The following is a 9,493-nucleotide window of genomic DNA, read 5'->3' as shown; positions in this document are numbered from 1 at the left end:
CCCGGGTTCACGCCATTCTCCTGCCTCAGCCTCCCAAGTAGCTGGGACTACAGGCGCCCTGTACCACGCCTGGCTAATTTTTTGTATTTTTAGTAGAGACGGGGTTTCACCGTGTTAGCCAGGATGGTCTCGATCTCCTGACCTTGTGATCCGCCCGCCTCGGCCTCCCAAAGTGCTGGGATTACCAGCGTGAGCCACCGCGCCCGGCCAGGACTCATTCTTAGAGGTCAGGAGGAGGCCCCCAAGCCTGATCTCTTATATTGAAGTTTTTGGATACCCTCAATGGCTACTTTTTTTTTCTCCCATACTAAAGGCAATTCTGAAATTTATTTCAGTTTTAGGAACTAACATTTTATTGGATGGGTATAGTGGCTTATGCTTATAATCCCAGCATTTTGGGAGGCCAAGGTGGGAAGATCACTTAAGCCCAGAAGTTTGAGACCAGCCTGGGCAACATAGGAGACCTTATCTCTACCAAAAAAAAAAAAAAAAAAAAAAAAAAAATTAGATGGAATCTTTCAGTTCTTTTTTTTTTTTTTTTTTTTTTTTTTTTTGAGACAGAGTCTTGCTCTGTTGCCTGGGCTGGGGTGCAGTGATGTGATCTCAGCTCACTGCAACCTCCGAACCTCCACCTCCCGGGTTCAAGTGATTCTTTTGCCTCAGTCTCCGGAGTAGCAGGGATTACAGGCATGTGCCATCATGCCCAGCAAATTTTTTATAGTTTTAGTAGAGATGGGGTTTCACCGTATTAGCCAGGGTGGTCTTGATCTCCTGACCTCGCGATCTGCCCACCTCAGCCTCCCAAAGTGCTGGGATTACAGGTGTGAGCCACTACGCCTGGCCTCAGTTCTTTTAAAATTTGTCTAGCAGGCTTTCCAGTCTTCACTGGAAAGCCCCCTAAAGAAAAGATTTAGTAGGGCATAGTGGTGCTTGCTTGTAGTACCAACTACTCAGGATGCTAAGGTGAGATCTCTGAGCCCCTGGAGGTTGAGGATACAATGGGCTAGGATTGCACACCTGCGCTCCTGCCTGGGAGAGAGATACCCTGTCTCTAGAAAACAAATTATTTTAAAAAAAAGAAAAAGAAAAGAAAAAACCCCAAACCATTTTATTGACTGCAGTTAGAAATACAAAAATCTAGATCCTTCTTATGTTTTTTTTTTTTTTTGAGACTGAGTCTGGCTCTGTCGCCCAGGCTGGAGTGCAGTGGCCGGATCTCAGCTCACTGCAAGCTCCGCCTCCCGGGTTTCCGCCATTCTCCTGCCTCAGCCTCCCGAGTAGCTGGGACCACAGGCGCCCGCCACTTCGCCCGGCTAGTTTTTTGTATTTTTTAGTAGAGATGGGGTTTCACCGTGTTAGCCAGGATGGTCTCGATCTTCTGACCTCGTGATCCGCCCGTCTCGGCCTCCCAAAGTGCTGGGATTACAGGCTTGAGCCACCGCGCCCGGCCCTTCTTATGTTTTAAGTTGAATGTAAGAATTCTATTCTAGCTATCATACTAGCATGTTTCAACAATCAAGTTTAAGGGGACTTTGAATTATGTTTGTTCCAATTCATAAACTTAGTTAATTGAACTCCTTTATGTATTTTAAACTGCACTTATAAATTTAACACATTATATTTCCTTTTTCAGTACCTAAATGATCTGACAAAGTTTTTAAGCATTTAAGTAGTTTTTACAAATATAATAAACATATAAATATTGTGGACCTTAAGTGCTTTTTAAATGTTTCAGTAGTGTATAAGCACTTGGTAAGATTTCAACTTAACATCATAAGCCTAAATCACTTATCAACTACACATTCTGAACTGGAATTATAAAGCTGAACTGTTATTCTAATTGGCTATATTATCTTAAACATTGTAAAGTTTTAAAACACCAAATGTATCAGCTGAGTTCCTAACACAAAAATATTTGCCTTTAATTTTATTTTTTGATTTTTTTTAGACAGAGTCTTGCTCTGTTGTCCAGGCTGGAGGGCAGTGGCATAATCTCGGCTCACTACAACCTCTGCCTCCTGGGTTCAAGCAATTCTCCTGCCACAGCCTCCCGACTAGCTGGGATTACAGGCGCACCACTATGCCCGGCTAATTTTGTATTTTTAGTAGAGATGGGGTTTCACCATGTTGGCCAGGCTGGTCTCAATTCCTGACCTCAAGTGATCCACCAGCCTTGGCCTCCCAGAGTGCTGGGATCACTGGCATGAGCCACAGCTCCCGCCCACAATTTTTATACTAGATTCTTATACTAGATTCTAAATCTTCCTAGGATTGAAAGGTGTTGACCCATTACACAAACTGTTGTGTGCTTAGAGCAAGTTTGGGAATATGTTCTCAGACTTGACTGATGAAGGTGGGAGAATTCAGCGGGCACCCTGCGAGCATTCCTGTTGTACATCCTGATGGGGCACGTAGAGCCCTAGGAACAGTGCATGGCAGGGACCCTGACTCAAGGTGCTCCCACATGGTGGACATCCATGGTGTACTTGAAGAAGCCTGACATGTCCACAGAGGTCATTACATTGTATTTTGTATTTCTTTGGCTCCTAAGGTGATAGAAATGTCTTTTGCATCTAATTCCAAAGGACATTTGAATTGAACTTAAACCTGCATCCTTTCTCACAGAATGTTTCTCTCTTACAACCATGAAACTCTTAGAAGTATTAAAACATGAGGCCCGGCGCGGTGGCTCATGCCTGTAATCCCAGCACTTTGGGAGGCTGAGGCAGGTGGATCATGAGGTCAGGAGATCGAGACCATCCTGGCTAACACTGCCAAACCCCGTCTCTACTGAAAATACAAAAAATTAGCCGGGCATGGTGGCAGGTGCCTGTAGTCCCAGCTACTCGGGAAGCTGAGGCAGGAGAATGGCGTGAACCCGGGAGGCGGAGCTTGCAGTGAGCCGAGATCGCACCACTGTACTCTAGCCTGGGTGACAGAGCGAGATTCCGTCTCAGAAAAAAAAAAAAAAAAGAAGAAGTATTAAAACACGATCTGACTTCTTTCTGCAAATCTCTTTGCTTTGCCTTATTATTTGACTGATGTAGGGGCCAAGGAAAAGCTTCTCCTCTGTACTCTGAAGGTTCACTGAAAATGAACTAACAACAGACAGATTAATAGGAGAAAAGGCCTATAGGTTTGTTTAACATGCCTAGCACGGGGGAATTGCAGAATGATTACCCAATAACCCCATGAGGTCTAGATGCTTCTATACCCATCTTCATAGGAGAAGGGAAGCTGGGGGTGTGTAATAATTTAAGGTGTAGCAAATGACTTTTTAGGGGGAATAAATGCCCCCAGTGTGTAGACAATAGTTAATACATAGTTCTCTTTGGGAATGGAATGGAACCTAAAAACAGTTTGGGATGAAGTTAGTCTGGCTTCCAGGTGTGGTTTGTAATGTTTAGTCTCCTCCTCTGTGATATAAGTTTTAATTTTCTCTGGATAATGAAATTTCAGGGAAGGTGTTGAAGGCAATTGTGTTTCTCTTTGGGGGTCTAGTTTCTAGGTAGATAAGGCGACTTCAGAGAACAACTTCCTTCTGTGCTTTGAGAGAGGCAGAGTATGGAGGAACAGGGCTGAACGAGGTCAGAGAGACCTTGAAGCTATTTGTTTAGTTCTCCAGGTCAAAGCACCAAATTTGGGGTACTGTTTCCTGAGCCCCAACATATTTGACTGATAACTGATGATTTGGACACAACTTCTCATCTACAAATACATCTTGATTACAAATGGAATAATATCAGGCATATAAATGTACATTTTTAACCTACTGCCTGGTGCCCAGGATGCCCAGCTAATGGTGCTTATTATTATTGGAGGTTTTTGAAGGGATTCTCAAACCGTTAAGAAAATCCAGTGGTTGGCTGGGTGCGGTGGCTCACGCCTGTAATCCCAGCACTTTGGGAGGCCAAGGTGGGTGGATCACAAGGCCAGGAGATCGAGACCATCCTGCTAACATGGTGAAACCCTGTCTCTACTAAAAATACAAAAAATTAGTCTGGCATGGTGAGGGGCACCTGTAGTCCCAGCTACTTGGGAGGCTGAGGCAGGAGAATGGCGTGAACCTGGGAGTCAGAGTTTGCAGTGAGCCAAGATCGCACCACTGCACTCCAGCTTGGGCAACAGGGTAAGACTACATCTCAAAAACAAAAACAAAAACAAAAACAAAACAAACACAAAAAAACCCACAAAAGGTCCGGTGGTTACACTAGGTCTTTGACAAATACTGAAAGCTAGACAAGCTATAAAAAAAGAAGAGATATCCCCTGAATGGTAGGTGTGAGAACTCGACAAGAAAGAGGAAATGGATACAAGGGAGAAAATAGGCAGAAAATCACCTATAACCATATAGAGATATTTATATTTAGTAAAATATTTTCAGCTTCAGCTTACACACACAAAAAACCAGTGAAGCATCCGGTTGAATACACGAATATGTCACTGCAGGGAGACGGTGCTTCACAGAGAGATTTTCTTCATAAAGAAATAGAGCCTCGCCTATTCAAAAGCCATTCCATTTAATGCAACACTGCATTGAACAGGGTTCCTTTTCAAGGGGTTCCTATTAGAAGCAAGATTATTATCTTCAGCATTTAGATGGCGTGCTGACTGGGGCCATAACACCAGGGCACTTAGGCGCTCCCATTATCAATGGACAGTATAATCTTTGGAAGTTTAAAATAGCTTTCATGGCTGGGCCCGGTGGCTCACGCTTGTAATCCCAGCACTTTCGGAGGCCGAGGTGGGCGGATTACTTGAGGTCAGAGTTTGAGACCAGCCTGGCCAACATGGTGAAACTCTGTCTCTACTAAAAATACAAAAATTATCTGGGTGTGGTGTCGCACACCTGTAATCCTAGCTACTCAGGAGGCTGAGGCGGGAGAATCACTTGAACACGGGAGGCGGAGGTTCCAGTGAGCCTAGATCGTGCCACTGCACTCCAGCCTCGGCAACAGAGTGAGACTGTTGTCTCAAAAAAAAAAAAAAAAAGTAGTCTAGAGTAGTACCAGCTCCTCTAGAGATTGAGGCAGGAGGATTGCTCTAGAGACTGAGGATGCTTTATGAGGTGTTGAGTTTCTAAGTGCTTAGACATATTTGAATAGATTCTGGGGGACACTGACTGGGCCAGCTATATAGATGATATTCAAACAAAAGGATCTTCCAAAGGCAACAGTGAGCAAAAGAGAGAAAAAGCCAAGAGTAAGGGAAAGTTTGGATGTGGTTTGTTCCTGGAGGCATGAGCAGAGGAGAGTGGAGTCACCCCGTGATGGTGGAGCCCTGGGGGCAGTAGGCACCTTCTCCCAAGAGGGCAGCCACCACTGTGGCTGCTGAGCCAACGGCACTGCTGTGTGCTCCAGACAGGGCCTGCTGTCTGTAACTGTCCAGCCCTGTGTTGCCCACATGATAACCACCAGGCACATGTGGCTGCTTCCATTTAAAATAATTAAAATGTTGGCCGGGCAGTAGTGGCGTGAGCCTATAATCCTAGCTACTCGGGAGGCTGGGGCAGGAGAATCGCTTGAGCCTGGTAGGCGGAGGTTGCGGTGAGCTAAGATCACACCACTGCACTCCAGTCTGGGCAACAGAGTGAGACTCTGTCTCAAAAAAATAAATAAAAATAAAATAAAATAATTAAAATGAAATGAAATGAAAAACACAACACCTCCATCACATTTGCCACATTTTGAGTGCTCAGTGCCCGGTGAGTGACCCTGGAATTGAAGATTGCTGAGAACATGTTTGTCTTCACAGAAAGTTCTGTTGGACAGCAAAGATTTATACGGTTTATTGTGCTCATCACTTCCCCACGTATCCTTACCTGAGATAACTGGACCTCGCCCCTATTCTATGCCTTCAGAGTCTCCCTAGTACAGTGACTGAAGGTCTCTTTAAACCTCACCTCCTATGGAGAGTGTAGATGTGTGTGCTATGAGGTATTCTGGCTAAGACTGGGCCCCAAGGCAGTTCCCCCACTATTTATTTATTTAAAATACACATAACATAAAATTTACCGGTTTTTTTTTTTTTTTTTTTTTTTTGAGATGGAGACTTGCTCTCTTGCCCAGGCTGGAGTGCAGTGGCGCCATCTCGACTCAGTGCAACCTCCGTCTCCAGGGTTCCAGCGATTCTCCTGCCTCAGCCTCCAGAGTAACTAGTACAACAGGCGCCCACCAGAACGCCCGGCTAATTTTTTTTTTTTTTTGTATTTTTAGTAGAGACGTGGTTTCACCGTGTCAGCCAGGATGCTCAATCTCCTGACCTCACAATCTGCACGTCTGGGCCTCCCAAAGTGCTGGGATTATAGGCGTGAGCCACCAAGCCAGCCCAGGATTTCTTTTTTTTAATATGCCATTGTATGGTTGTAGCCTCTTTTGTTAATCTGTTCATCTGTTGATGGACACGTGGGTTGCTTCTACCTCTTGGCCATTGTGAATAATTCTTTTTTTTTTTTTTTTTTTTAAATACAGAGTTTAGCTCTTTTTGCCCAGGCTAGAGTGCAACAGCACGATCTCAGCTCACTGTAACCTCTGCCTCCTGGATTCAAGTGATTCTCCTGCCTCAGCTTCCTGAGTAGCTGGGATGACAGGCGCCCACCACCGTGCCCAGTAATTTTGTATTTTTAGTAGAGATGGGGTTTCACCATGTTGGGCAGGCTGGTCTCAAACTCCTGACCTCTGGTGATCTGCCCACCTCGGCCTCCCAAAGTGCTAAGATTACAGGCGCGAGCCACCGCGGCTGGCCCATTGTGAGTAATTCTGTTAGGTACATGAGTGTAGAAATATCTCTTTGAGTCTCTGCTTTAAATTCCTTTGGGTATACTGTATACCCAGGAGTGAAATTGCTAGATCAGATGGTAATTCTATGTTTAATTGTTTGGAAGAACCATCATACGATTTTCCATAGCAGCTATTCCACTCTATATTCCTACTAGCAATACATAAGGGTTCCAGTTTCTCCACATCCTTATCAACACTCATGTTTTGGTTTTTGTTGAAGGTAGATCTCCTAATGGGTGAGAGGTGTTATCTCATTGTGGTTTCAGTTTATATTTCCCTAATGATTAATGATGTTGATCATCTTTTCATGTGCTTTTTGGCCAAGGTTTGTTTTGTGAAACATCAATGGCTAAAAGTAGGGGGAAAATGCATTTAAAAAGTTTAACTACAGCTGGGTGCAGTGGCTTATGCCTGTAATCCCAGTGCTTTGGGAGCTGGAGGCGGGAGGATTGCTTGAGGTCAGGAGTTTGAGACCAGCCTGGGCAACAAAGTATTTTATGGCAAAGTATTTTACAGCCAAGTATTTTAATGGCAAAATCACAATTTTTTTGCACCAACCTAAATAAGACCCTATGTCTTAAGAAATACAAAAATCAGCTGGGTGTGGTGGGGTGTGCCTGTAGTCCGCGCTACTCTAGAGACTGAGGCAAGGGAATCACTTGAGCCCAGGAGTTCCAGGCTGCAGTGAGCCATGATTGTGCCACTGCACTCCAGCCTGGGCAACAGAGGGATACATTGTCTCTGAATAACAACAACAACGACTACAGCAAAAGAAGTTTAACTAGTTGTTTTGATGTCTTTGTGTTACTTTGTTTCTATTTCTCTGGTGTGGGGGCTTTATTTCACCTTGAGGACAGACTACTTTACAGGGGCCTTTAGTTAAACAATGGTGAAGCAATGATCCTTTTCAGAAGTGGAAAAGTTTGAGACACCGAGAACTAAGGACCTTGAAGTTTGTCTTCTTTGTAGGTGGAAACAAGTTTCTGCAGATGTGTTTTTCTGGAAAAAGCTTTCCTTAATCTTCAGGAGGTTGGGCTTGGACATTCTGGTGGGGAAAGGAAACTGATCCTGGCTGGGCACAGTGGCTCGTGCCTGTAATCCCAGTTCTTTGGGAGGCCGAGGTGGGTGGATCACCTGAGGTCGGGAGTTTGAGACCAGCCTGACCAACATGGAAAAACCCTGTCTCTACTAAAAATACAAAATTAGCCGGGTGTGGTGGCACATGCCTGTAATCTCAGCTACTCGGGAGGCTGAGGTAGGAGAATCGCTTGAACCTGGGAGGCAGAGGTTGCGGTAAGCCGAGCGCGCCATTGCACTCCAGCCTGGGCGAAACTCTGTCTCAAAAAAAAAAAAAAAAAATTAGTTGGGCTGTGGTGGCATGTGCATATAATCCCAGCCACTTGGGAGGCTGAGGTAGAAGGACCGCTGAGGCGGAGGTTGCAGTGAGCTGAGATTGTGCCACTGCACTCCAGCCTGGGCGACAGAGGGAGACCCTGTCTTTAAAAAAAAAAAAAAAAAGCTTAAGCTCTGAATTAAAGAAATTAAGTCAAAACTGAATTGGTCAACTTTTCAAATTCTCAAAATCAATTTTTTAAGGTAATTTTATTTTACTGAAATTGAATAAAGGGAGAATTTAAAACAGATGCCATCAAAATGAGAGAATCAAAAGCCCCAAAATAAGCAGGAATGATTGTATTCATCAGTTAGCTTAAAGGATCAAGAGAAGATGATTGTAAAACCAGGTTTTTGTTTTAGGCTCCTAATTTAGGAATAATTGGTTAAGCCAGGTCCCTTGCTTTAGACTTTTAATGCTATTTCCCTCTCTCATTTCCCCTTTCCTCCTCCTCGGTATGCCTTTTGTGGAAAGTACCTTCTCTGAATAGCCACCAGGACAAGCGTCAGCTATCAAAAGCAGATGTTTCCAATTTTCAGCCTACCTTGTTTGGGAAACCTCATGTTGAAGAATGCTACGGGTTTTTTTTTGTTTTTTTTTTTTAATTTTTGGGTTTTTAAAAATAGAGACCAGATCTCATTGTGTTGCGATGGCTGGTCTCAAACTCCTGGACTCAAGTAATCCTCCCGCGTATGGCCTCAGAAAGTGCTGGGATTACAGGTGTGAGCCACCACACCTGGCCTAAATGTTATCTAACCAGTGTCTCATTGATGGGCATACACTGGGCTGTTCCAACATCATACCACTCCCTCCTTGTCCCCACCAACCTGACCTGATTCGAATATCAGGATAATTAATCCATCAATTCAAAGCAAAGTGCTTATCCACTCTAAAATTTCAGCTTCTCTGTTGTACCTTGAGGTGGCTTCAGTTTGAGTGCTAAAATATATGTATATGCATATGTGTAATTTATATCAGGAAAAAAATCAACTGATCAAAAAAGATCCCAAAAATGTATTAAAAATAGAATAAAAGCAATATCTTTTTACTGTCCCTTTATGTCAGTTTCTGGATATAAAAGTTGTGTTAAGATTACATTTTTGGCCAGGCGTGGTGGCTCATGCTTGTAACCCCAGCACTTTGGGAGGCTGAAGCGGGCAGATCATCTGAGATTGGGAGTTTGAGACCAGCCTGATCGACGTGGAGAAACCCCGTCTCTACTAAAAATGCAAAATTAGCCAGGTGCAGTGGCACATGCCTGTAATCTCAGCTACCGGGGAGGCTGAGGCAGGAGAACCACTTGAACCCCTGGAGGCAGAGG

The 9,493-nt window shown here is 44.2% G+C and overlaps 1 non-coding gene across 1 annotated transcript; it reads left to right on the top strand.

The window, feature by feature from the left end:
• Positions 1-835: 835 nt before the first annotated feature.
• On the top strand, positions 836-898 carry LOC116275549. Its single transcript, XR_004184664.1, has one exon. It is a non-coding gene; the product is annotated as a U7 small nuclear RNA (small nuclear RNA).
• The last annotated feature ends 8,595 nt before the right edge of the window (positions 899-9,493 follow it).

The sequence above is a fragment of the Papio anubis genome, chromosome 6, assembly GCF_008728515.1.
Source record: "Papio anubis isolate 15944 chromosome 6, Panubis1.0, whole genome shotgun sequence".
NCBI lineage: Eukaryota > Metazoa > Chordata > Mammalia > Primates > Cercopithecidae > Papio > Papio anubis.
This window is presented reverse-complemented; position numbering and strand designations above follow the sequence as displayed.